Below are 24,494 nucleotides of genomic sequence, written 5' to 3'. Positions count from 1 at the left end.
CCCTTGAGTGAGCTGTCCATCATAGTGGGTGAATGGCGGGAAGACGGTGCAAACCGCGAGTGTGTGGGCGGGGCCAAACGGGCAGGGCTACCATGCGAGTTCACACATGCTTCTTGTGGGTATAAAAGGTCAGAGAAAGATCAGTTCAGCAGATGAAGAGAAATAAGCTCCTGGTCACAGAAACAGCACGGGTATTGCGCTCGTGAAAGTCAAGGATGCAAAAGCCTCTATCCAGCATCACAGCTGATTTTCCACTGTAGATTTGTGAAGAAGGCACACCTGCCTCGACGACGCTCACGATTGTTTTTGGGCTCACAGGAAGGGCATGGTGTAACTATTTTAGGATGGCGCCGGCAAGCTGCCAGCGCCATCCTAAAATACTTACTAAATTAGCTTCAACAGGAAGCTCTAATAGATAAAATAAAGCAGGTGCTAGCACCTGCTTTATTTTATCTATTAGAGCTTCCTGTTGAAGCTAACTTAGTAACTATTTTAGGATGGCGCTGGCAGCTTGCCGGCGCCATCCTAAAATAGTTACAAGTTGACAGGCCAGCCAGGCTTCAACTTTTGCCCCCGGAATCTGCCGCTCGCGGATTTGCGAATTCGCGGTAAATTCGCGGGAGTTCGCGGATCGCGAATTTACCAAAAATTCGCAAAATCCGCGAGCGGAACGGATTTTGTGCTCATACTTAATTGCAACTTGTTACTTTGTTTCTCTTCAGTCAGAGGGAGGGGGCGAGGGGCTCAGAGCAGGCTGCAGGCAGCCTGCACCTGCTTTAGAGGGAGAGAGGCTTGCTTCAGCGCAAGCCTCTCTCACAGCTCTCTGAAGTGCTGAGGAGCCGGGGGCCCCCTTCATTTACTGAAGAGAGTGGGGCCCCCCCGCACTGCGGGGGCTGCGGGGGCGTTTGTTACGCCCCTGCATTGAGCTATTTAAAGTGCACGCCAACAAGCTGGCTCCATTTCTCAGGGAAATGTTTCTTGATAGTAGAGAGGAGGGTCAGTTTCCGTATGATCAGAGAGTAGCTAATATCATAGTAATACACAAGGAGGGCAAACCGAGGGTAGAGTGTTCCTCTTATCGGCCGATCTCACTCTTGAACGCCGAACCTAAGGTGTTAGCTAAGCTACTGGCAACCCCCCTGGTAAAAGTCATTACAATACTGATTCATTCGGATCAATCCGGCTTTATGCCACGCCGCAATACCGCTCTTAATATACGTAGGATGCATGGGATCCTGGGTGGTGCTTCCCAAATACATGAACCGGCAGTTCTGTTGTCGTTGGATGCAACCATGGCTTTCGATAGAGTTGAGTGGCCCTATCTCTTTGCTGTCCTGGGCAAGATGGGCATTGGACCGGAGTTTGTCAACCGGGTCTGCCTTTTGTATTCCGGTCCTCTGGCCAGAGTGGTGGTGAATAATCACAGGTCTGCAGACTTCCCTTTGGGGAGGGGCACTAGACAAGGTTGTCCTCTCTCCCCGCTGTTGTTTGCACTGGCGCTAGAGCCTCTTGCGGCGTGGGTCCGATGGGACAGGTCGATTATGGGGTTGAGGTGGACGTCGGAATGGGAAGAAAAAATATTGCTGTATGCAGACGACATCCTGCTGTATTTGACCACCCCCCGAAACTCATTGATTGCATTCATGGATGTCCTGGCCATAATTCAGAGATACTTTGGCTTTGCCATTAATTGGTCGAAGTCCGATAGCGCATTGAGGCTCCCCCCACAGTCCCAAAGGGCATGCCTCGGACGATGGGGTCCAGAGGCAGAATTAAACTATTTAGAATAGGGGCATTTGTTTTCCTTTGCGCGATTGGAGTCGCGACCCCAGTGCGGCCCCCAGTGTAAAAGCGATGAGTTTGCGACTCCAAGCAAAATTGTAGATAAACGTATATGTATGTTTCTAATAGGTAAGATTCACTTTTGGTTTATAGGGTGACTCTAAAAAGAGCCCTTGTGTTTATTATGAGTTTGTTGTAGCTACATGTAAGTGTGGATGCAGAGCTTTAGGTTGTTGAGAAAGACTCTGTTTCCCTGATCTGTAAAGTGCACTCCATCACTCCTGTAGATGCCCTCCATATCAAAACGTGAATTGTTGTTAAATATGGAGCCCATCCTATGGTCTCTAAGATAAGCAGAAACAGCTTTATTAACATTTTTTTCTAGCTTTCTCAATCTGTGGACAGACTGATTTGACCACTTCCATTTCTGTCTTTGGCATATGTTAGAGTATACAAAAACAGTTTGAGGAAAAAGTAACATCAATTGTGCAAAGGTGTCCTTCATTAGCATTTCCAGACCTACCCCAGTCATTGTGCATAGGTCATTGCCACCACAGTGCACAATCATGAGGACAGGGGGTTGGAGATGCAAAGAGGTTTTAACCAAAGGCATTAATTGGTGCCACTTTAATCCTCTCTGTGCAATCGATTTAATGTCCACATTTTGCAAAGCTAGGTCTTTGTCAAAACCTCTGCATTCAGCATACCTTTTGCACCAGAAAACATAGCTGTGCCCAATAATCCACACTGTAAGCATTTTGAAGGGATGTCTGGAAGTAATGAAAAGTTGTCTGTAGCTGATGTAGTCAGTTGGTAGAATGAGAGATATATAAAATGGCGGACAAGATGCTGTTTTTAAAAAGTAGAGAATTGATTGGCTGTTTAAGAACATTGTACATTCCAAAATAGGGTGCATTTTACTTTTATTTAAAAACATATTTCTTATTGGTTAGTAAAAAATGTTTGAAAGGTACAATAGAAAGGATAAGATCATATTTTACAAAGTCAACCACACCTGGTGTTTGCATTTGCAACATTGTGTTGTGAACTTGAAAATATGGTGAACTTGTGACCTGTCAGTTAAGTTGAATGTTCCACGAACTGTTACGATGGAAACTGGCAACTCAGCGGGACGATATTGAGATGCATGAAGAGAAGTGGAGGGAGAGACTTGGTAACTCTGGTTCATATGTGCAAGAATCAATAGATATGGCTAGCAAAGTTAAACTGACGGCCAACTTACGCACCCAACACTATAACACTCTGTTTAATTTATATCACACACCTGCTAAAATGATGAAATGGGGTGGATCTTATGATGGGAAATGTTTCAGGTGTCAGTCGGAGAAAGCAGACATTGGAAATATATTTTTTTACTGTATTGCGTTAAAACAATTCTTTTCATGTATTTCACAATTTCTATCGCAAACAACGAGGGTTGTTGTCTCTATCTCCAGAGAGATGATGTTACTAGGTGTGGGTGAGGACAGGGAACCCACGCAGACTTGCTATCCATTTCGATATTTTATTTTTATGGCTATGGCTGTTGCCCGACTATGCGTTGATTCGATGTGACTGCAACCAGAGGCGCCATCATATTAAATGTGGCGTGCTAAGTTTTATAAAGTGTTTAATCTTGAATTTAGTTTGAACCATATTAAATCGCTCAGGAAGAAACAATTAGGGACTAAAATTTGGAAAACCATGTACAACACATGGAGATGTTGATCTGAAAATTATGTTTTCTTATGATATTTATGTGCTGGTGTTTACTTGAATTTTGTAATATTTCTACAGTATTGTGAAAGATGTATGATTTATAATTTCTATATGCTATGAACTGAACAATAAATAAAATAAAAAAGTAAACTGCCATTAGGCAAAATGGGGGAAGGGTTGAAACTTAACTGTGTACTTAAAATGTGAAATTTTTATTTATATATAAGTGAAATCTTATTAAAGTAAGATTTCCCAAGTCAGTAGCATGTTTAGACATGGTGTGTTGTTAAAAAGTACTCATGTTTTATTTGTAATATATTTTTGAACTCCCGTATGGATTCGCAGCTCCATCGCTTTGCTGAACAGTACAGTCGCGACTCCAAAAACTTCCAGAACTAGTCTGGGCACTTTTAGAAGTCAGTTGGTAAGGGTTAATATGTCTAACCAATAGAAATGGTTTTTTTTTTAACAATAAATTGTTATTAGGTTTCTTGCGTACCAATAGGGCAAAGCCAAGCATGGATAAGAAATACAGAATGCAAGAGGTACAGTACTTATTTGATATACACATGGCCTGCAAAATAAACAACTAAACACAATACAAACAGCACCAAACACCCTTGTGCATTTTTACACATACAATACATATCAATGCCCAGTCACAGGAACACAGAAACAACACATTACACAGGGGAGTTGCTAACCACCAATCATTCATAGGGGTCACGGAGGCAGATTGTGACAATGGGAGGAGATCTATACCTCTGTATGTGGCCCAGTGGACCCAAATCTTCCTGTGCTTCTGTGGGCACCCCCTCGCCTGAAACATCACCAGTTCAGCCGTCATACATCTGTCCAAGGCCTTCTTCCAATTGGACACACTGGGCAGAGAGGGGTCTTTTTTTTAAGTGCTGCGCTATTTCACGTTTGCCTAAAGCAAGGCCAAGAAATAACAGGTGCTGTTTGCATCGGTTCCCGCCAATGTCGTCCGTGCCATGTAAAAGTACCAGTCTAGGATGCAGCGGGACAGTCCACGTCAGGACCCGACCTAGGCAAGACACTGCACTAGTCCAGAATGGCTGTATCACCCCACAGCTCCACACTGTATGCAAGAAGGAGCCCTCCTCTGAGCTAAAGCGGAGTTACATAGGGAACTGAATCACATCCATTTTCCACAACCAATAACAAGTGTAATACACCCGGTGGAGGTACTTGAACTGAATGACCCTATATCTTGCAGACACCACCGAGTAACGGGGGCTAGCCAAGGCTTCTGCCCAGTTGTCATCTGTGAGAGCTGGCAGATCAGTGTCCCATGCTGTTCTAGTTTTAAGGATAGTCGTTCTAGTGTGTGTATTGAGTGTCTGATATTTTTTTACATTTTTTTAGAGTTTTATATAGAGCGAACTTGACCCACAACCAAATCGGGTATCAGAGCGCTTTATATAGCACCAGCTACGTTACATGAGGACACACATTCATTTTTGTTAGGCACAGTGATATATTTGCCTAATTTTGTGGTCCCCAATGTCCCCCATCAGTAGGCGCCGATCTAGCGGATGAAATTCAGACATAGCCTCTAGACGGCGTAACTGGGGAGCAAGGGCATGTCGCAGCTGTATATAGCAATGAAACTGCGATTTATGAAGGTCAAAATCAGACTGCAGCCGCTGAAATAATTGAAAGGTAGTGTCCCTCATGACATCCCAAGCGTGGAGATACCGATGAGGTCCCATTTGCGGAAACTGCCGAGCGCTGCAACAGACCGGAGAAAGGTGCCATGCCATAACCCCACCAGCCCATGGATCGAACCGTCTAGAAATCTGTTTTTTGATTTTCAAAAAATGTGGGAAGCAATGTGATTTGTTACATTTACTTGTGTATAGAAAGAGAAGGAAACTTTGCCTCTACTGGTTTTGCTTTGCTGAGAGGAATTCATTATGTTGATTGTGTATATAAGAAAATCTTTTATGAGTTTCTGATATTTTAAATTCTACAAATCAATTTGGAAGGTGAGTTATAAATTTGCGAGGTGTATTATGTGTTATTTTTATTTTTTAGGTTAAATAATTAATCAAGAACTTTGATGTTTGAAATATATTAGTAAATATAGAGATGTTTATTGTAGATTGTTTTATTGTAGTTAAATGTTGTTTGAAAGAGATTCTGTACAGTATTATGTGCATATTGGAATATGGATTAGTGGTTATGATAGTTTGTTTTAGTGTGTGGATATGTACATTTGTAGTATACCGCATAATTTTAGCTGTTGGTGTAAATTAGGAGGTGAAGTCTATGAAGTTTTAAGGTTTGAATGGATTTCTGTCCTAAGTATGTTTCTACTTGTATATGTATTTTCATATAGCTTATACATTTTAAGGTGCATGATGTATAACAAAGAGCTGTTGTTGCTTTTTATGTGGTAGGCTCAAGATTGTGAGTACTAGTAGTATGGTGATGATGCAGGACAAAAGTGTGGTTTGAAAGATGTTCACATAAGGTGTTATTAATTAGGCATCTTTTTACTAGTGTTTAGAAAGATATAGTTGAATGGTGTCGCATAATTTTAGGTAGAATGGTAAAGCTGCAGTACAAAATTGTGGTTTGAAAGATGTGCACATAAGGTGTTAATAATTAGGCATCTTTTTCCTAGTGTTTAGAAAGGTATAGTTGAAAGGTGCTGCATCATTTTAATTAGAAAGGTGAAGATGTAGCACAATAGTGTGGTTTGAAAGATGCTCATATAAGGTGTTGTTAATTAGGCTTCTTTTTTCTAGTCTGTAGAAAAGTATAGTTGAATGATGCCGCATAATTTTACATAGAATGGTGAAGATGTAGCACAAAAGTAATCCACCAGATATTACCCTTGCAGGCATGTAATCATCCAGGGTCTAGTTATGTACTTTCCCTACAGTCATGCAGTCATGCAGGCTGTACCTATGCAGTCATATAATAACCTATATACTAGCCTTGCAGTTATAGAATTACCCATGCCTTTCTTATGCATTCATCTATTAATTTAGGCAGTACTCAATGACTCATCAATCCCTTCAGGTCACTCAGGTGCTATTTATACACGTATCCATGCAGTCAATGTGTATGTTTGCAGTCATGCAATTAGCTAGTCACTATACATCTTCTCCTGCAATTATCCAGTGATTATCCTTTCACTCATACAATCACCCAAGCACTACCCAAGGAGTTTTGGAATCACTAAGGCAGATGTAGTACAGGTCTCACTTTCTTGGTTTTACTATGTTACAGAAATACTGTATACACATTTCTTTTAGATATGATGATTTGAAAATGTTGAGATATATGTATGTATGTATGCGACCCTTCACCCCACCAGGTAGGTCGCTCCCCCTCCGCACAGCACCACCTGTGTTTCCCTGCCCCAGCTGCAGCTACTGAGGACGTTCGAGTCCCTCCACCACCCGCAGGCTACCACCTGCGCCTCATCCCTGATGGCCAGTGGTAGGCTGTAGGTAGGTCTGTTCATTCTCCGCTTTATTGCTTTTATTGTATTGCCTGTATTTTCATTGTTGTGTCTGTGACTGCTGTTGTCTGTCTTCCCCCGCTGCCTGTACGTGGTCCTTGCCCCTTTTTTCCTCCCTCTGTTCCCCTCACTGTCCCCGTGCTCTCTCTGCCCGGTCTTTCCTTCTGTACCCCTCACTGCCCCGTGTCTCTGCCCGGTTTTCCCTTCTGTGCCCCTCGCTGCCCCCTGCCTCTCTGCCCGTTCTGCCTTCTGTTCTCAGCTGCCACTGTATTTCTGTATTCTGAATTTGGCCTTCTGTTCCACTCGTTTTTTGTGCCCTTCTGCCCTCTGTTCCACTTGTTTTTTTGTGCCCTTCTGCTCTCTGTGCCACTAGTTTTTTCCTCGTTTTTGTGCCTCTTTTCCCTTCTGTTCCACTCGTTTTTTGTGCCATTCTGCCCTCTGTTTCACTCGTTTTTTGTGCCCTTCTGCCCTCGGTGCCACTCCTTTTCCCCTCGATTTTGTACCCCTTTTTCCTTCTATTACCATCGTTGTCCCTCACCGCCCTCGCCGCTGCGTCCCCTGTGGATCCTCCCCCCTGACTGCCCACTTGCTGCCCCCGCCTCCTGCCTCCCAGCTGCTCCTCCCTCCGACCTCCCCATTTAGGCAGGCTGCTGCACGGTGAGGAGAGAGACCCTTGACCCCCCCAGGTAGGTCACTCCCCCTCCGCACAGCACCGCCTATGCCTCCCTGCCCAAGCTGCCGCTGCTGAGGAAGGTCGAGGCCCTTCACCACCCACAGGCTACCACCTGCGCCTCATCCCTGGTGGCAGGCTGTCGGTAGGTCTGTTCATCCTCCGCTTTATTGTTTTTATTGTATTTCCTGTATTTTCTTTCTTGTGTCTGTGACTGCTGTTGTGTGTCTTCCCCCGTTGCCTGTGTGGGGTCCGTGCCCCTTTTTCCTCCCTCTGTTCCCCTCGCTGTCCCCGTGCTCTCTCTGCCCGGTCTTTCCTTCTGTACCCCTCGCTGCCCCCGTGTCCTTGCCCGATTTTCCCTTCTGTTCCCCTCGCTGCCCCGTGCCTCTCTGCCTGTTCTGCCTTCTGTTCTCAGCTGCCCCTGAATTTCTGTATTCTGAATTTGGCCTTCTGTTCCACTCCTTTTTTGTGCCCTTCTGACCCTGTTCCTCTTGTTTTTTGTGCCCTTCTGCCCTCTGTGCCACTCGTTTCCCCCTAATTTTTGTGCCTCTTTTTCCTTCTGTTCCACTTGTTTTTTCTGCTCTTCTGCCCTCTGTTCCACTTGGTTTTTTGTGCTCGTCTGCTCTCTGTGCCACTCATCTTTCCCTAGTTTTTGTGCCTCTTTTGCCTTCTGTTCCACTTGTTTTTTGGGCTCTTCTACCCTTTGTTCCACTTGTTTTTTGTGCCCTTCTGCCCTCTGTGCCACTCGTTTTCCCCTAGTTTTTGTGCCCCTTTTGCCTTCTGTTCCATTCAGTTTTTGTGCCCTTCTGCCTTCTGTTCGACTTGTTTTTTTTGTGCCCTTCTGCCCTCTGTGTCACTAGTCTTTCCCTCATTTTGTGCCCCCTTTTGCCTTCTGTTCCATTTGTTTTTTTGCCCTTCTGCCCTCTGTGCCACTCGTTTTTTGTCCCCTCTGCCCTCTGTGCCACTTGTTTTTCTTGTGTCCTTCTGCCCACTGTTCCACTTGTTTTTCCCTCGTTTTTTGTGCCCTTCTGCCCTCTGTTCCACTCGTTTTTTGTGCCTGCTGCCCTCTGTTCCACTCGTTTTTTGTGCCCTTCTGACCTCTGTACCACTCGTTTTTCCCTCATTTTTGTGCCTCTTTTGCCCTCTGTTCCACTTGTTTTTTTGTGCCCCTCTGCCCTCTGTGCCACTCGTTTTTTGTGCCCATTTGCCCTCTGTTCAACTCGTTTTCCCCTCGTTTTTTGTGCCCTTCTGCCCTCTGTTCCACTCGTTTTTTGTGCCCTTCTGCCCTCTGTACCACTTGTTTTTGTGTGCCCTTCTGCCCTCTGTGCCACTCGTTTTTCTCTCATTTTTGTGCCTATTTTGTCTTCTGTTCCACTCGTTTTTGTGCCCTTCTGCCCTCAGTTCCACTCGTTTTTGTGCCCTTCTGCCCTCTGTGCCACTCGTTTGTCCCTCGAAATTGTGCCCCTTTTTCCTTCTGTTACCTTCGTTGTCCCTCACCGCCCTCACCGCTGTGTCCCCAGCAGCTCGCCCCCCTGACTGCCCACTGCCCATTCGCTGCCCCCGCCTTCCGCCTCTCTGCTGCTCCTCCCTCCCAACTCCGCCATTTTTGCCTTCTGTTCCACTCAGTTTTTTTGTCCATCTGCCTTCTGTGCCACTCATTTTTCCCTCGTTTTTGTGCCCCTTTTGCCTTCTTTCAACTCGTTTTTGTGCCCTTCTGCCCTCGGTTCCACTCTTTTTTGTGCCCTTCTGCCCTCTGTGCCACTATTTTTCCCCTCGTTTTTGTGCCCCTTTTACCTTCTGTTCCACTTGTTTTTTGTGCCCTTCTTTCCTCTGTTCCACTTGTTTTTTTGTGCCTTCCTGCCCTCTGTGCCACTAGTTTTTCCCTCATTTTTGTGTCCTTTTGCCTTCTGTTCCACTCGTGTTTTTGTGCCCTTCTGCCCTCTGTTCCACTCTTTTTTTGTGCCCTCCTGCCCTCGGTGCCACTCGTTTTCCCCTCGATTATGTGCCCCTTTTGCCTTCTGTTCCACTTGTTTTTTGTGCTCTTCTGCCCTCTGTTCCACTTGTTTTTTGTGCCTTCCTGCCTTCTGTGCCACTCGTTTTTCCCTCGAAATTGTGCCCCTTTTTCCTTCTGTTACCTTTGTTGTCCCTCCCCGCTGCGTCTCCAGCGGCCCCGCCTCCCTGACTGCCCACTGCCCATTCGCTGCCCCCGCCTTCCGCCTCCCAGCTGCTCCTCCCGCCCACCTCCGCCATATATGCCGTCACTGGCGGGCCGTGTCGCTGGCGCGCCTAAGGCAAGCCCATCTGGCCAGTCCGTGCCTGGACCGCGCCCAGTCCCAGAACCCCTGGACCCCACACCCGCCACGATTTAAAACAATACAGCTAGGCCAAAACTCTGCTAATATTAAAACTAAACCACCTGAAGATGCCTTAACAACAGGAAGAGACGACACCCTCACGGTCATTGCCACAGAGACATCTCAACAGCCTAAATTGAAATTAAATAGCACACCCCGGAATACGAGGTTAGACAATGACCAAAGTGGGCATTCACAGGTCCCAGATACAGCATCCCCAAGTCACTTGTATGCCGGTGATCCTGATTCCAGTGGTGACCGGCAAGGAGATCGTGCCTGCTGGGAGTGTATGCCGGTGATCCGCTCTAGCCATCGAAGGTGTCTGGCTCGTTTGCGATTGCCCCCACCGGACTACCGAGGACTGCATCCACGCCTGGAGCTGTGCGGCTGATGTGGAGCCCGAGGGCAGACTAGGCAGCTCGTCACGGAGCGATCTGGATTGCTCACGGTACCTGTGGAGCTCCCGACCTGTTCCCCTGGATGTTTGCACGGCGCCCATCGGTGCCCCACGGAGCGTCCTAAAGCAGCTCACGACGGCACCCACTGAGACGGGCTATGCTCCTGACCCAGCGGGCCCCCCTGGATACTGCACGACGGCCCCTGCTTCCGCCGGTTGTTACACGGCAGCTCCTGCCCCACATCGACGAAGATAGTGTCGCCTGCACCGATCGCCTGCATCGATGATCCTGATGCTCGAAACACAGGCTTGCCATCTGCTCATTCTTCCGCTCCTGGTAATCTCCTTCTCCTCGCGGCTTTCACGAGGCCCCCCTGCTGCTCCCGAGATCGTCGTTAGCAGACCCGCTGTTCGCTCCAGAAGACGCTGCACACGACGTTGCCTCCCATGATGAGTGTAGAAAACTGCCGAGATTACCAACGCTTCTGATACACAGGACTCTGGCAAGGTATTGTCTCTGCTCTACTTTTATTTCAGATTTCCAACAATTTACCCCTCTTAAATCTGTTGCCCAAAATGGCTGGGGTCATAAATCTGCTACAATAAACAGCCTCCATTTTCACCATGTCGTAATTTGACAATGATCAGGTTAGCGTTGAGCTTTGCTACACATTACTCCCTTGTCTTGACTATAGTTGTCAAGCGCCATTTTGTATGTAACGGCGGCCATTTCAGAGAATGCGTTGCCTCGTGGTCAGCATGCCCTTTTGTCCTTCCTCTGTACCACTGACCACTCGAGTTTGCCCAGCAACAGGCTATTTTTAGTAACGGTCAAGCCCACACATGCGCAGTTTAGACTGACCAGTCATCACTTAGGAATGTTCTGCCAAACTGACCAGTGGTGTTGTAGCCCCTCCCATGAGTTGGCTGTGCTCCAAAAATGACCATATATGTACTTAAAACTCTGTAACTGTGTACCACCTACCTTTTTAATGTCTGTAAAACTGTATAAAAGAAGGACTTGCACCGATGTTGGGTGTGATACTTCTTGCATTGCCGAAGGGTGCTGTAGGAATGTACCACCAACCCATGGGGTCTTAATAAACTTGTCTTTTGCATTTTCTAGTTTCCGTGCCAACAGTTCTTATGGTGTAGAGGGTATTCTGCGGAGTATGTAGGCCTGGAGAACCCAATACCACAAATTGGCGACCACGAAGGGACTCATCGGCGACTCGGCTGCCCGAAGGAGAGGTCGTGACGAAGGATTGGAAACTCGCCATGGACGCGTACGCTGCCTCTAAGTGACCCGAGTCTTGGCACCCACGGTGTTTTCTTCCTTTCCTTCTGATCTGACCTTCCAGGTGGCGCCGGTCCCCGACTGAGATCCTGCTTGTCTGAGTTGTCGTACAGTGCTGGTTTGGCTGATTCGATTAGAGACCTTGGCAGTTGGAACCTGGATATTTGAGATTTTGGTAAGCTTGTGATAAGGTAGTCTGCGGACGCTTACTGTGGTTCTATGAATATGTTTTGAGTTAGCTAACATTTGGATCTATGATTTGAACCATATGTGCAGTGCACTTCACATAGGCAGGCATGTAGGGATTTTTCTCTAACTTTGTTTGTGTTTTTGAGCGGCACATTTTGTGTGAAGTATAGTAAGTGCCATTTTTGCGGTATCACGTTTTCGTGGTACTTTTCGAAAACATGCCTGTTTTAAGCACACTCCGAGGAATGTGCTGTCTTGGGAATGGTACCACTTACCGACTAAACGAATCTCAGCCGGCTCCCCCAGAGGGGACACCCAATTGTGAAATGTATATCAAATTTGGTCTTCCCCCTATATTGAATAGTAAATTATGGAATAAATATACCAAGTCTGATCCCGAGTTGCAATGGCCACTACATGGGTCGTTTGATTTACGAAAGGTTCAGTTTGTGGAGCAATGTTTGTTTCAACGCAGGTCTAGACAAAATATGTTTGATTGTGTACGAATGTGGGAGAAAGCGGTGCGTGAACGAATGAAGCGTGAGATTGCCTTGGTGGAAAAAGAGCAGCGCAAGGCTGCTCGAGATAAGGCTTTACAGCTGGAGAAGAAGGAGTTGCAGGAAAAGAAAGAGAGGGAGGCACGGGAACGTAATCTGCAAACGAGCGGTCAATTTCCTATTCGACGTCCGCTTTATCCTGTCCTTACTAATGAAGTTGGTGATTTTTCATTATTAGATCGATGCCCGCCTCCGTACGTTTTGCCTACGGCTCCGGACGTGGAATCGGACGACGATGGTCGAGAGAGTAAGAGTAAGAGGTTAACTGCTAGTGAGGCTGCGGAGTTGCGCAGTATTGCACGGAAACTGAATTTGAATAAAATAACTATGTCAGAGATTACTATCGAAAGGAATAAATGGTCAGAGCGAGAACAGTTGTATTTTCTAAGTGTTTTTGGAGATGAAGTAGTAGAACGATTTCGGAAAAATTCAGATGATATAGAACCTAAGGACATATCAGTTCATCGTGAGAATATGCGTAAAGGTTTATTTGTTATTACAGATGCGGATGGGTTTTTCCAACGGTTGGTCCAGCTACGGGATGAGGCGTCCAGATTGCGGGAAGCACGAAACGCAGCTGACGTGCCTGTGCCGGGGTCGACGGAGTCATCCAAACAGTGTTCTATGTCTGGAACAGATAAGAGTTCTAAAGTTCATGTTATGCCCATGCGTTTGTATGTTCCCCCTAAAGGGCAAGGTACCACTGATGATAAATTGTCTGGGGATGCAAAAGGCTATTTCATATATAATTGGGTGTATACGCCTTGGAATAGAGCGGATGTAATGGCATTGAAAAACGCTTTACCCGATCCCCGTAAAAATCCAGCAGCTTTCTATGAAGGGGTGGAGGGGGCTATTTCTTCTTGTGTTATGACGCTAGTTGATATTGATCTTTTCTTTGGGTTAATACTGCCCCCGATATGTGGAGAGCAATTCGTAAGTTTGACGACCAAGCGCTTTTAGGAGCAGACTGGAAGGCTATAGTTCAAGCTGATTTAGATAGGGAGCCTGCATGCAAGCCGTGCCAGTTAATTCTAGATCTTCCAACCGCTATTTTGAACAAGTTAAAAACGCTCATCCCCCCTAAAAAGATTGATTGGACTATGTTAGCCTCTTGCAAACAGAAACAGGATGAATCGGTATTGGACTTCTTCACGCGTTTTGAAGAAGCGTTTCATGATTACAGTGGGCAATTATTAACGGATGATACGGGTAGACATCTGTTCGTTGACAAGTATGTGGCTAATCTCCTACCGGAGATTGCGAAGCAATTGAAAACTAGTGAAAGCTCCTGGACCACGGCGACCCCTGCGTCTTTGTTAACTATGGCTCAGTATTATGAGCGGCAGGAATTAGAGGCTAAAGAAGGTATTGATAAGAAAGCGAAGGAGTTGAAGACGAAGGTGATGTTGGCTCAGGTTCGTGGCACGCAGCTAAGAGGGAATGATAGAGGCAGGCGAGGAGGGTATAATACGTCGTATGGTCGTACCGACATTGCTGAGGACCAATGTGCATATTGTAAAGAGTTTGGCCATTGGGCTGAAGATTGCCCGGTGCTTCGTGAGCAACGTAGTCAGCGTGGGCGAGGAGGTGGAAGGACACGGAATAGTTATTCGGGCGCGAGAGGTGGAGCAGGTGATCGTGGTAGGTTTGAGGTGAGGGGTTGTGGTCAGGATGAACGTAATACTTTTGATCGACGGAATCAGTACCAGATATCGGAGGGTGAGAATATGGAGAGTCAGGATTATGTGCACGCATAGGATTGCGTAGGATGGGGTGTGGAATCGGTTGAAGTGCCAGTAGATCAAAGAGGTCCATATGTATCAGCGGGCGTTTTGGGTTCTACTGATCAGTTTTTAGTTGATACAGGAGCTACTCGTAGTGCTTTGTCTAAAAACTTGGTTCCAAGGGCTCCCCTGTCTGGCGGAACGATTACATGTATAGGGTTTGATGGCACACCCTCTCCAAGCCCACTGTCAGAACCTCTCGCATTTTGCATTGACAGATTCTTTGGTCTGTGCCCATTCTTGTTGTCGCCTCATACCCCAGACAATATTATGGGCATAGATTTGCTTAAATATTTTCGAGCAACAATACGCTGCGCTCCTGAAGGAGTGCGTGTCATTTTGAATGACAATTATCCGGATGTAGGAAGATTATGTACCATGCAGGAAATTGAAGTATTAGCCTCTCTCCCACACACGTTATGGGCTACATCAGACACGGATGTGGGACAGATGCTCATCCCGCCTATTCGAATAACTGTTAAGGAGGGAGTGTCCTTGCCACGTGTACCCCAGTATAAGATATCTAGAGAATGTGAAATTGCCTTGACGCACATTGTCCAAGATTTGATTATTGCAGGGGTTGTGGAGGAAGTTCCCTACAATGTTTGTAACAGCCCGATTCTTCCGATTTTAAAGAAAGATACTGATGACAAAATCTATCGATTTATTATTGATTTGAGAGAAATAAACAAAATTGTAGTGCCCCAGTACCCGGTGGTGTCTGATATCACCACCTTACTTACTTTGGTCCCCCCACTGCCACCACGTTCTCTGTCATTGACCTTAAAAATGCCTTCTTTTCCATTCCCATCCATCCTGACAGTAGATATCTATTTGGCTTCACATTGAATAATAAATCGTATAGATTTTGTCGTGTTCCTCAAGGCTATACGGAAAGTCCTAGTATTTATAGCCAGGCTTTAAAACGACAGCTTGATTCCTTTGAATTGCGGTCTGGCGTAGCTCTTATCCAGTACGTGGATGATCTCTTACTGGCTGCAGACACATATGCGCAATGTGAGGAGAGTACTCTTGCTTTACTTTCTTTTCTTGCTCAGAACAATCACAAGGTTTCTAGGAAAAAGTTACAATATTGTAGACCAAAGGTGACCTACCTCGGTCATCTTTTGTCTAAGGAGGGACGTGCATTAACATCTGATCGAATTCAAGCACTTTTAGACACACCAGTACCCTGTACTCAGAGAGATGTGCGTGCCTTATTAGGTTTAACGTCTTTTTGTAGACAGTGGATAATGGGGTTTTCACACATCATAAAACCTTTGTTAGCGTTATTGTCCAAATCTACACCAATGCCCCTTGAATGGACAGATGAATGTCAGAATGCTTTTGAACAATTGAGACAAGCCCTTTGTTCTGCACCAGTGTTGGGTACACCAGATTACACAAAGATTTTCACGTTGTATGTGCACGAGAAAGATGGGTGTGCATTGTCGGTGTTAGTGCAGACGTACGGGGATAAGCAGAGGCCCTGTGCATACTTTTCAGCAATACTTGATCCTGTAGCACGAGGATTACCTGGGTGTTTCCGTGCAGTTGCAGCAACAGCAGTAGCTATAAGGCAGAGTGAGGGAATAGTTTTGTCACACAAACTGTTGGTGTTAGTTCCCCATGCAGTAGACGCCCTGCTGAATCAAACGAAAACCCAGTATCTTACGAGTGCACGTCTAACAGGATATGAGCTCACACTTTTGGCGCCACACATCACACTAAAGAGATGTGCTACCCTGAACCCTGCCACTTTATTGCCGTATCCGGTTGCTGAGGGCCAGGAGGAAGACCACCATGATTGTGTTTTCCTGACTGAAGAACAAACAAAGGGTCGTGTCGACTTACAGGATATGCCACTTCCAGATGTGGATGGGGAACTGTGGGTTGATGGATCGTGTTTAAGGCTGCCAGATGGCACAACTTCTGCAGCATATGCGATCACGACACTTAAGACAGTGGTAGAAACAGCACGAATACCACAGAAATCGGCCCAAGCAGCAGAGTTAATAGCTTTGACAAGAGCCTGTGAATTGAGTGCTGGCCTATGTGTGAATATCTACACAGACAGCTGGTACGCCTTCGGAGTAGCGCATGACTTCGGCCTACTTTGAAGAGAGCGTGGGTTTTTGACTTTGCATGGAGTACACATCATGCACGGAGAATTAGTGCGTGATCTCTTGAATGCATTGCTTTGTCCAAAGAAAGTGGCGATAATAAAATGCAGTGCACATAAAAAGGTCACTGACAAAGTGGGACAAGGAAATGCTTTTGCAGACAGTATAGCAAGACAAACGGCTATGTCAGGAAATGACTCACCAATGTATGTGTTGAAATCACAGGCTGAGCGATGGCATGATGCTAGAGAAGAGATATTAGACATTCAGAAATCAGCGTCTGAAGCTTAACTCGCAAACTGGGCAGCAGAGGGAGTGCTGGATGATGAGGGTTGCTGGCGAAGCAAAGATATGGAAAGATGGAAATTGCCCGCAGCTTATTTGCAAGCGATGGTCCAAATGACACATGGATTGGCACATGTTGGAGCTCTTGCAATTACTCGATTACTAACGCGAGTTTGGGAGAATCCTGAGATTGCCAATACGGCCAAGAGAGTAGTGCAGACCTGTCTGATATGTTTGCAACACAATCCTGCAAAAGGGACGCATACTCCGAAAGGAGGTTTTGCTCCACCTACTGCGCCGTTTGAAGTATTGCAAATGGATTACATCCAGCTTGAGCATTGCAATAACCTTAAGTATGTTCTAGTGGTGGTGTGAGCTTTCAGTAAATGGATTGAGGCCTTCCCCACGAAGGATAATACAGCGCTGACAACAGCTAAGGTTCTGCTCAAAGAGTACTTCCCTTGGTACGGCGTTTGTAAATTTTTATGGAGCGACAATGGGCCTCATTTTGTTGGGAAGATTGTGGAATATGTGATGAAGGGATTGGGAATTCAGCAGAAATGTCATGCTGTATTTCACCCTCAGTCAGCGGGTCTTGTTGAACGGTATAATGCTACTCTGAAATTGAAGCTAGCAAAGATTGTGGCATCCACGTCTTTGAAATGGCCGGATGCCCTGCCATTGGCATTATTATCTATCAGATCAGTGCCCCATTCCCGAACTGGCCTCACACCTTATGAAGAGGTGTTTGGAAGGCCTATGAATATATGGGGAGTTTCTAAGCATCGATTGTTACATGATGTGCCTTGTATAATGATGAACGATTATTTGGCACGATTAACAAATGATTTACCTTCTATTCATCAACAGGTTCGAGAAGCGCTCCCCGACAATTCCATTGGAGAGGCTCACAATCTTCGTCCTGGGGATCATGTCATGATCCGCTCGTTTGAGAGAACAAGCAGCCTGGAACCGAGGTGGCGTGGTCCTGAACAAGTATTGCTGGCGACTCGTACGGCTGTGCGAGTCACTAACAGGAAGCGGTGGGTGCACTCTACTCACTGCCACCGTGTCTCTCCGGATCTGGTGAGCCCAACCGTGTTATCTGACTACCGAGAGATCTTGGACGAAGAGAAGAGCCCAGCTGTAACGTCTGTCGAATCGGAGGGAGCCTTCCCGGACCATACTGTTTCTGGGCGAGAAAGATACAATCTACGACCACGATAAGCTGTGTTTTTTTTGGTGCGAGACTGGTTGAGTTACCGCTCTGGGGTTTGTGAAACGGAAGCCGGGAATATCAAGGGGGGGGATCTGTTCTGCCAAGTGTAGTGACACCCGTCTTGAATCTCGGAGAAGAAACCAACGGCTACCTCGGAGCTCAGCACTCACATTTTTATTTTTTAGTTGCGTTTTTGAGACACTTTGAACTATGGCGTCTTCCGCAGTACGAGATAAGAGAATTCTTGGTGCTGTATTATTCGTATTGACAATTGTTGTGATAGCTGTGATAGCCTGGGTAGTAGAACTTGTGGTACCAGTGCGAGAACATTTGTTACCAACTACCCCGGCACTATCTGAACATTTCCATTTCACTCTGCCTTATCATGAAGAGCGACACCGACAAACTTATTTGAACAATAGTTTCATTCAGATTCTGCATCACACCCATAATATGACGAACACTTCGAACTGTTGGGTATGCGGGATGTTGCCTGGACATCAGAAGAAAGGAGGTACACCGCTTATCCCACTCCCGTTTTCTCATAATGGTTCTTGCAATGCCTGGTACACCCTCCTATTCACTTTGCGATGGCCAACAAAAGGGGGGCTGCTCTTTCGTCTAAATAAAATATGTTTTAATGACCGAGACGGCTTTACGCAAGCTGAAGGAACTAAGTTCGAATGGGAGGAGTACCGTCCGGATAACATGTCAGCACCGCGAGTTTACAACAACCAACGGAGTGTTAATATGTCCAATTCTCATGTCATTAATGTTATTGATACGAAAGCTGACTTATGTGTTCGTAATAAAGGTACAATCCCAGTTGGCAGAAGTGAATGTAATACTACTCTCACCTTTGATACCCCAAATGGCATTTCATTTGTGGCCTCCCGAAATACGTATTTCATATGTGGCAATAAAGGCTATCATCGTCTCACTATAGGATGGTTAGGAACATGCTATATATCTTTTGTATTACCCCCTGTGTTTATCGCCCCGCCCATGTACCATAACGATTATATTCTTTACCATGATTTTATATTGAATAGGGTGAAGAGAGCAGTAGTTCTTGATGATATAGACCAAACGGACACTACGTTACAACAATATGTCGATTTTCATTTAGGCCTGTTTTCTTTTGTTGGAGCTGCTTTAAATAGCTGGAAAATACGAAGGTTAACTCGTGTTGTAGAAGCTGTTGCCAATGATACTGCTTTTGCGTTTGGAAATTTAACTGAGGAGCTTCAGATATCTAGAATTGTAACGCTCCAGAACCGGATGGTGCTAGATGTAGTACTAGCTGATCGGGGAGGGGCATGCCGCATTATCGGAAGTAGTTGCTGTGTTTACGTGCCAGATAATTCTCCTTCTGTGTATGATGCTATATCCAAATTACATAAAATTGCTGCTGAGATACATCCTGATAATGGTACATGGACCTTTTCGGGGTGGTTTTGGTCAATGCTTAGTACCTGGGGTTGGAAGTTATGATGATTCTATGTGTAATAATTGGGATATTATTCTTCTTATGCCTTTGTATTCAGTGTGGCCCTGTATTATGTTCTATGTGTCTCTCTGCTTGTATTCCATCCAAACGAGCTTTTGCAAAACATGAGCAAATGATTCATAAAGAAGTGGCACAGATTATGTCTATCGATATAGAAGACGAGTATCCCGATTATGTCCACTATGAGGTAGCTTCAGCTAAACGCTAAAAGGGTCGTCTGTCGTAATTTGACAATGATCAGGTTAGCGTTGAGCTTTGCTACACATTACTCCCTTATCTTGACTATAGTTGTCAAGCGCCATTTTGTATGTAACGGCGGCCATTTCAGAGAATGCCTTTTGTCCTTCCTCTGTACCACTGACCACTCGAGTTTGCCCAGCAACAGGCTATTTTTAGTAACGGTCAAGCCCACACATGCGCAGTTTAGACTGACCAGTCATCACTTAGGAATGTTCTGCCAAACTGACCAGTGGTGTTGTAGCCCCTCCCATGAGTTGGCTGTGCTCCAAAAATGACCATACATGTACTTAAAACTCTGTAACTGTGTACCACCTACCTTTTTAATGTCTGTAAAACTGTATAAAAGAAGGACTTGCACCGATGTTCGGTGTGATACTTCTTGCATTGCCGAAGGGTGCTGTAGGAATGTACCACCACCCCATGGGGTCTTAATAAACTTGTCTTTTGCATTTTCTAGTTTCCGTGCCAACAGTTCTTATGATGTAGAGGGTATTCTGCGGAGTATGTAGGCCTGGAGAACCCAATACCACAACCAGACTCTCACAAAGCTTAAAACTTTGCCTGGCACTGAGACTATCAAAACAGACATAGGACTCCCCATTCAGCAAGCTAGAAACTGGACTTCCTCGGTCTGCCCTGAACTAGAAAGTGAAACTGGTCTCAAAACATTAAAGAAGGACTACAATACTTTTCTCTACCTCCCCATCTTGGCGGCCATCTTAGACTAGTCAATCCTTTCTACTTTACCCTGCCTAAGGAAGCACCCATTTTAGACTAGTCAAATTGTCTAATCCTTCATGCACACTTATCAGCCTAAACACCCACACCTCCTCTCACTCACCATAGCTCTTTTTCTACTCCTACCCACACAACCTCCTTCACCCACCTACACCTCCACTCCCAACATGGAACCCACGGGCAAGCACACACATAAAATTAATTACCCCCAGAGCTCTCCAAAAAAACCGCCAAACGTTTTAAACACAACTTCCTGAAGTCCCACCCTGAAACCCCCTTTGTAGACACCTACTTCTCACTAAACAAGGGAGCCAAGAGCACCGACATCATCTTACACAATAGAGAAAAGCGTTCCTCAGCTTACTCACTATCTCCACCACCAGGAAATCCGCCCATGGCTTAACACTGTCCACCTTTCATCATAACACTGTCCACCACACATTTCCAATTCTTCCCAGCTAGAGCAACCATCACTATCTACAACAACGGCATTATCTTAATTCAATCCACAGACAGGAACCTTGACCTATTCGACAACGTGTTCCCCACTTTCAAATAATATATCTCCAACCATCAGACCCCTATCCATCTGGCCTCCAATCCTAACAACCTTGACTCCACAGCGCCTCCCACCACTGACACACACCTCCCCCCCTCCCCCAGTACTCTACTCCATCACCCACCCGTTACAGTCACCTCACATCCCTCAATCACAGTCTTAGATCATTCCTCTTCTTACATCCTCCCCACCCCCACCCCCTCTACCCCCCAACAGAACCCTGCCCTCCCACTTCCTTCTAGACTCTCAGATCACCCTACCTCCCTCAACTGCACTCCCCACAACAGGTCCTCCTCCCATCCCATCTCCCCCCCCCATTCCCAGTCCCCACTACCTCACCTGCACCCCAGCCACCCCTAGCCCTCTCCCATCCAGCAACTTCTCCCCCCATTCTCAGTCCCCACTACCTCACTTGCACCCTAGACACCCCTAGCCCTCACCCATCCCTCAACTTCTCCCCCCCCCACTTTCAGTCCCCACTACCTCACCCGCACCCCCGCAACGCCCAGACCACACTGACCCCTCAACATCCCTCCCCCTCCCAACTCAACCACACCCTTCACACCCAACCTACCTACCCTCCCAAACACTAACCCACTTACTAACACCACTAACCCCTGCAGTAAAACCACCCCCCGCTCCAGTAACATAGACACCTATACACCTTCAGTACCCATTACCACCTCCATTCCCAATCCCACGCTGGACATGTTTATGTCCACCCTCCTCCAAATCAAAGAAGATCTCCACACCCTCAAAGAGTTACTCTTCACACAACACAAACACGCCCTACTGACCACCACTTCCCCCATAACATACCCCCCACCCATCCTACTCTTCCTCGCACACAAAACTTTCCACACTGGACCTCAATCCCAGCTCGCAATCCCACCAACCGCTCCCGGCGCACCGTCAATCCACTTTCGGACCACGACATACGCACCCTTCTCAGCTCATATGACCCACTTCCCCAAAACCACCTAACCACCACACACCTTTCCATCCCCACGATTCACCCAAACCCCCATAGGCACCCCACTCAAAACAACAGAGGCTCCGTCCCAAATAACCTTAAAAAAGTCCCCCTCACTCTAGAACACTCTTCCACCCCTTACACCCCAAGGCTCAAATACATACTTCTCAACTGCAGGTCGGCCCCTAGACACTCCTCCGACATCGCTGATCTCATTAAAACACTGGACCTTGATCTAACCATTCTGACTGAAACTTGGTTAACTGAATCTTCTACACCCATCATGGATATTCTAGTTCCCCCCAACTACCACATCATTAGACTTGACAGGGCCAGCAAGACAGGCAGTGGAATCGCATGTATTTATAGGAGCAACCTCTCAGTTACTAGAGTCACCTCCCCCTCGCTCACCTCCTGTGAATACTTCTACCTAGAGGTCATCAGCGAGAGCAAACCTGTATGTTCTCTACACGTCTTCTATCACCCACCTTCACCCAACAACTCACCCAACAACTCATGGACACAATATCAACCAATTCCGGTCGGCAAAACACTCAAATTTTCCTTGGTGACTTCGATCTCCACTGGAACGATCACAATGACGCGGTGGTAAATACCCTCAAAAACTACCTCAACGCCCTTGACCTCATCCAAATCTGCAACAGCCCGACCCACGATAAAGGCTCTATCCTCGACCTTATCATCTCCAAAGAGAACTCTACCCAACTTGGATCAATCCAACCCTGTGACTGGTCAGACCACCACATTATCACATTCTTCATCAATGAAAAAGTTAAATTTAACCCGGTTCAACCCACCAAATCCAAGATCTGGAAAAGGGACCTGAAGAAACTAAACCCAAACTCTCTACCTTCCCACAGCTGCAATCTCCTCCTTCCCCCTACCGGTGCTCTGGACGTTCAATCTTTGACCGACCACTACCTCAACTCTATGACCTCCATAATCAATGAGACCTCCCCATTGCAACTGAAAAGAGTCTCCTGCAAGAACTCCAACCCATGGTACGATGGTAGACGGGCCATGCGTATGGCAGAGCGCACCTGGAGATCAGCCCCTTCGGCACTGCACCTTAAAACTCTGAAGAAAAAGAGAAACGCCTACTTCAGGAAAATTAAGCACACAAAATCAGATTTCTTCAGCCTCCAGCTCGACCAAGCAAAAAACCGACCAAGAAAACTGTTTGAACTAATCAATACATAATCCAAGGAACAACCCCAACCACCACATAGCACTATAGGTGATACACCATCCTGTGAAGACTTCTCTGCTTTCTTTAATCTAAAGACTGATAACATAAGGAATGATCTCCTCAATGACATAAGCCTTTACTCCAACCCCCACAGCATAACACCCAATGAACCAAAGAACCATGCTACATGGTCATCCTTTGACACCTACTCGGAAGAAACAATTAACAAACTGCTCACCACACTGAAACCTTATAATCACCTCACAGACCCCCTTCCTGCTAACGCTGTAAAGGACTTCATCCCACTACTTCTACCACTCTGGACCAAAATTATCAACAGTTCACTTCTACAAGGACGCATCCCCGACTCCCTCAAAGTTGGACAAGTCACACCTATACTCAAGAAACCAACAGCTGACCCTACTGACCTAAACAATTACCGTCCTATTACCAACATTCCTACTCTTGCCAAACTGTTGGAAAAATGCGTCCAACTCCAATTAACGAAACATATTGATCGGTTTGACCTCCTCAACCCTCATCAATCAGGCTTCCGAGCAGGGCACAGTACTGAAACTGCTATGACACACATAATTGATGACGCCCTCAAAATCCTAGATCAAAACAATTCCTGCCTCCTCATCCTTCTTGATCTCTCCTCAGCATTTGACACTGTCAAACACGAGAACTTACTCGAGTTGTTAAACACCAGAATGGGTCTATCTGGGACTATACTCAAGTGGTTCACTTCCTTTTTACATAACCAGTCAAAGAAATTCAAGAACAACAACCTGATGTCCTCACCAGTGCCTGTAAGATTAGGCGTCCCACAAGGATCTTCCCTATCGCCAACATTGTTCAACCTGGTCATGGAACCTCTCACCACCTTGTTACAAGCATCTAATGTACACTTTCACATGTACGCTGATGACACCCAACTATATCTGAAATTACAATCCCCCAAAGACATCAAACTGCTGAACACAACGCTCAGAAATACGCAATCATGGCTTACCGATAATCACCTCAAACTCAATGCTCTGAAAACTGAGTTCCTTCTGATCTCACCTCCCGGGAAAAGCTCCACCACTCAAACCTGGCTTAAGCACCTAACTGCACTCAATGTCCAACCTACCATCGTGGACTCAGCGAAATCTTTAGGCATAACACTTGACGCCAATCTCAACATGCAACAGCATATCAGCAAGGCAACTAAGGGAGCTAATTTCCAAATCAATACTTTGAGGAAACTTAAACCCTTCCTCCCAGCCAAGAACTTACAAACTGCAGTACAAGCCCTAGTCATGCCGTGCATAGACTACGGTAGCGTCGCCCTCTGCGGACTCCCCCTTTCCACAACTGCACCCTTGAGAGCCTCTTTGAACG

The sequence above is a fragment of the Lissotriton vulgaris genome, chromosome 4_1 (genome assembly GCF_964263255.1).
Source record: "Lissotriton vulgaris chromosome 4_1, aLisVul1.2, whole genome shotgun sequence".
In the NCBI taxonomy this organism is placed as follows: Eukaryota; Metazoa; Chordata; class Amphibia; order Caudata; family Salamandridae; genus Lissotriton; species Lissotriton vulgaris.
This window is presented reverse-complemented; position numbering follows the sequence as displayed.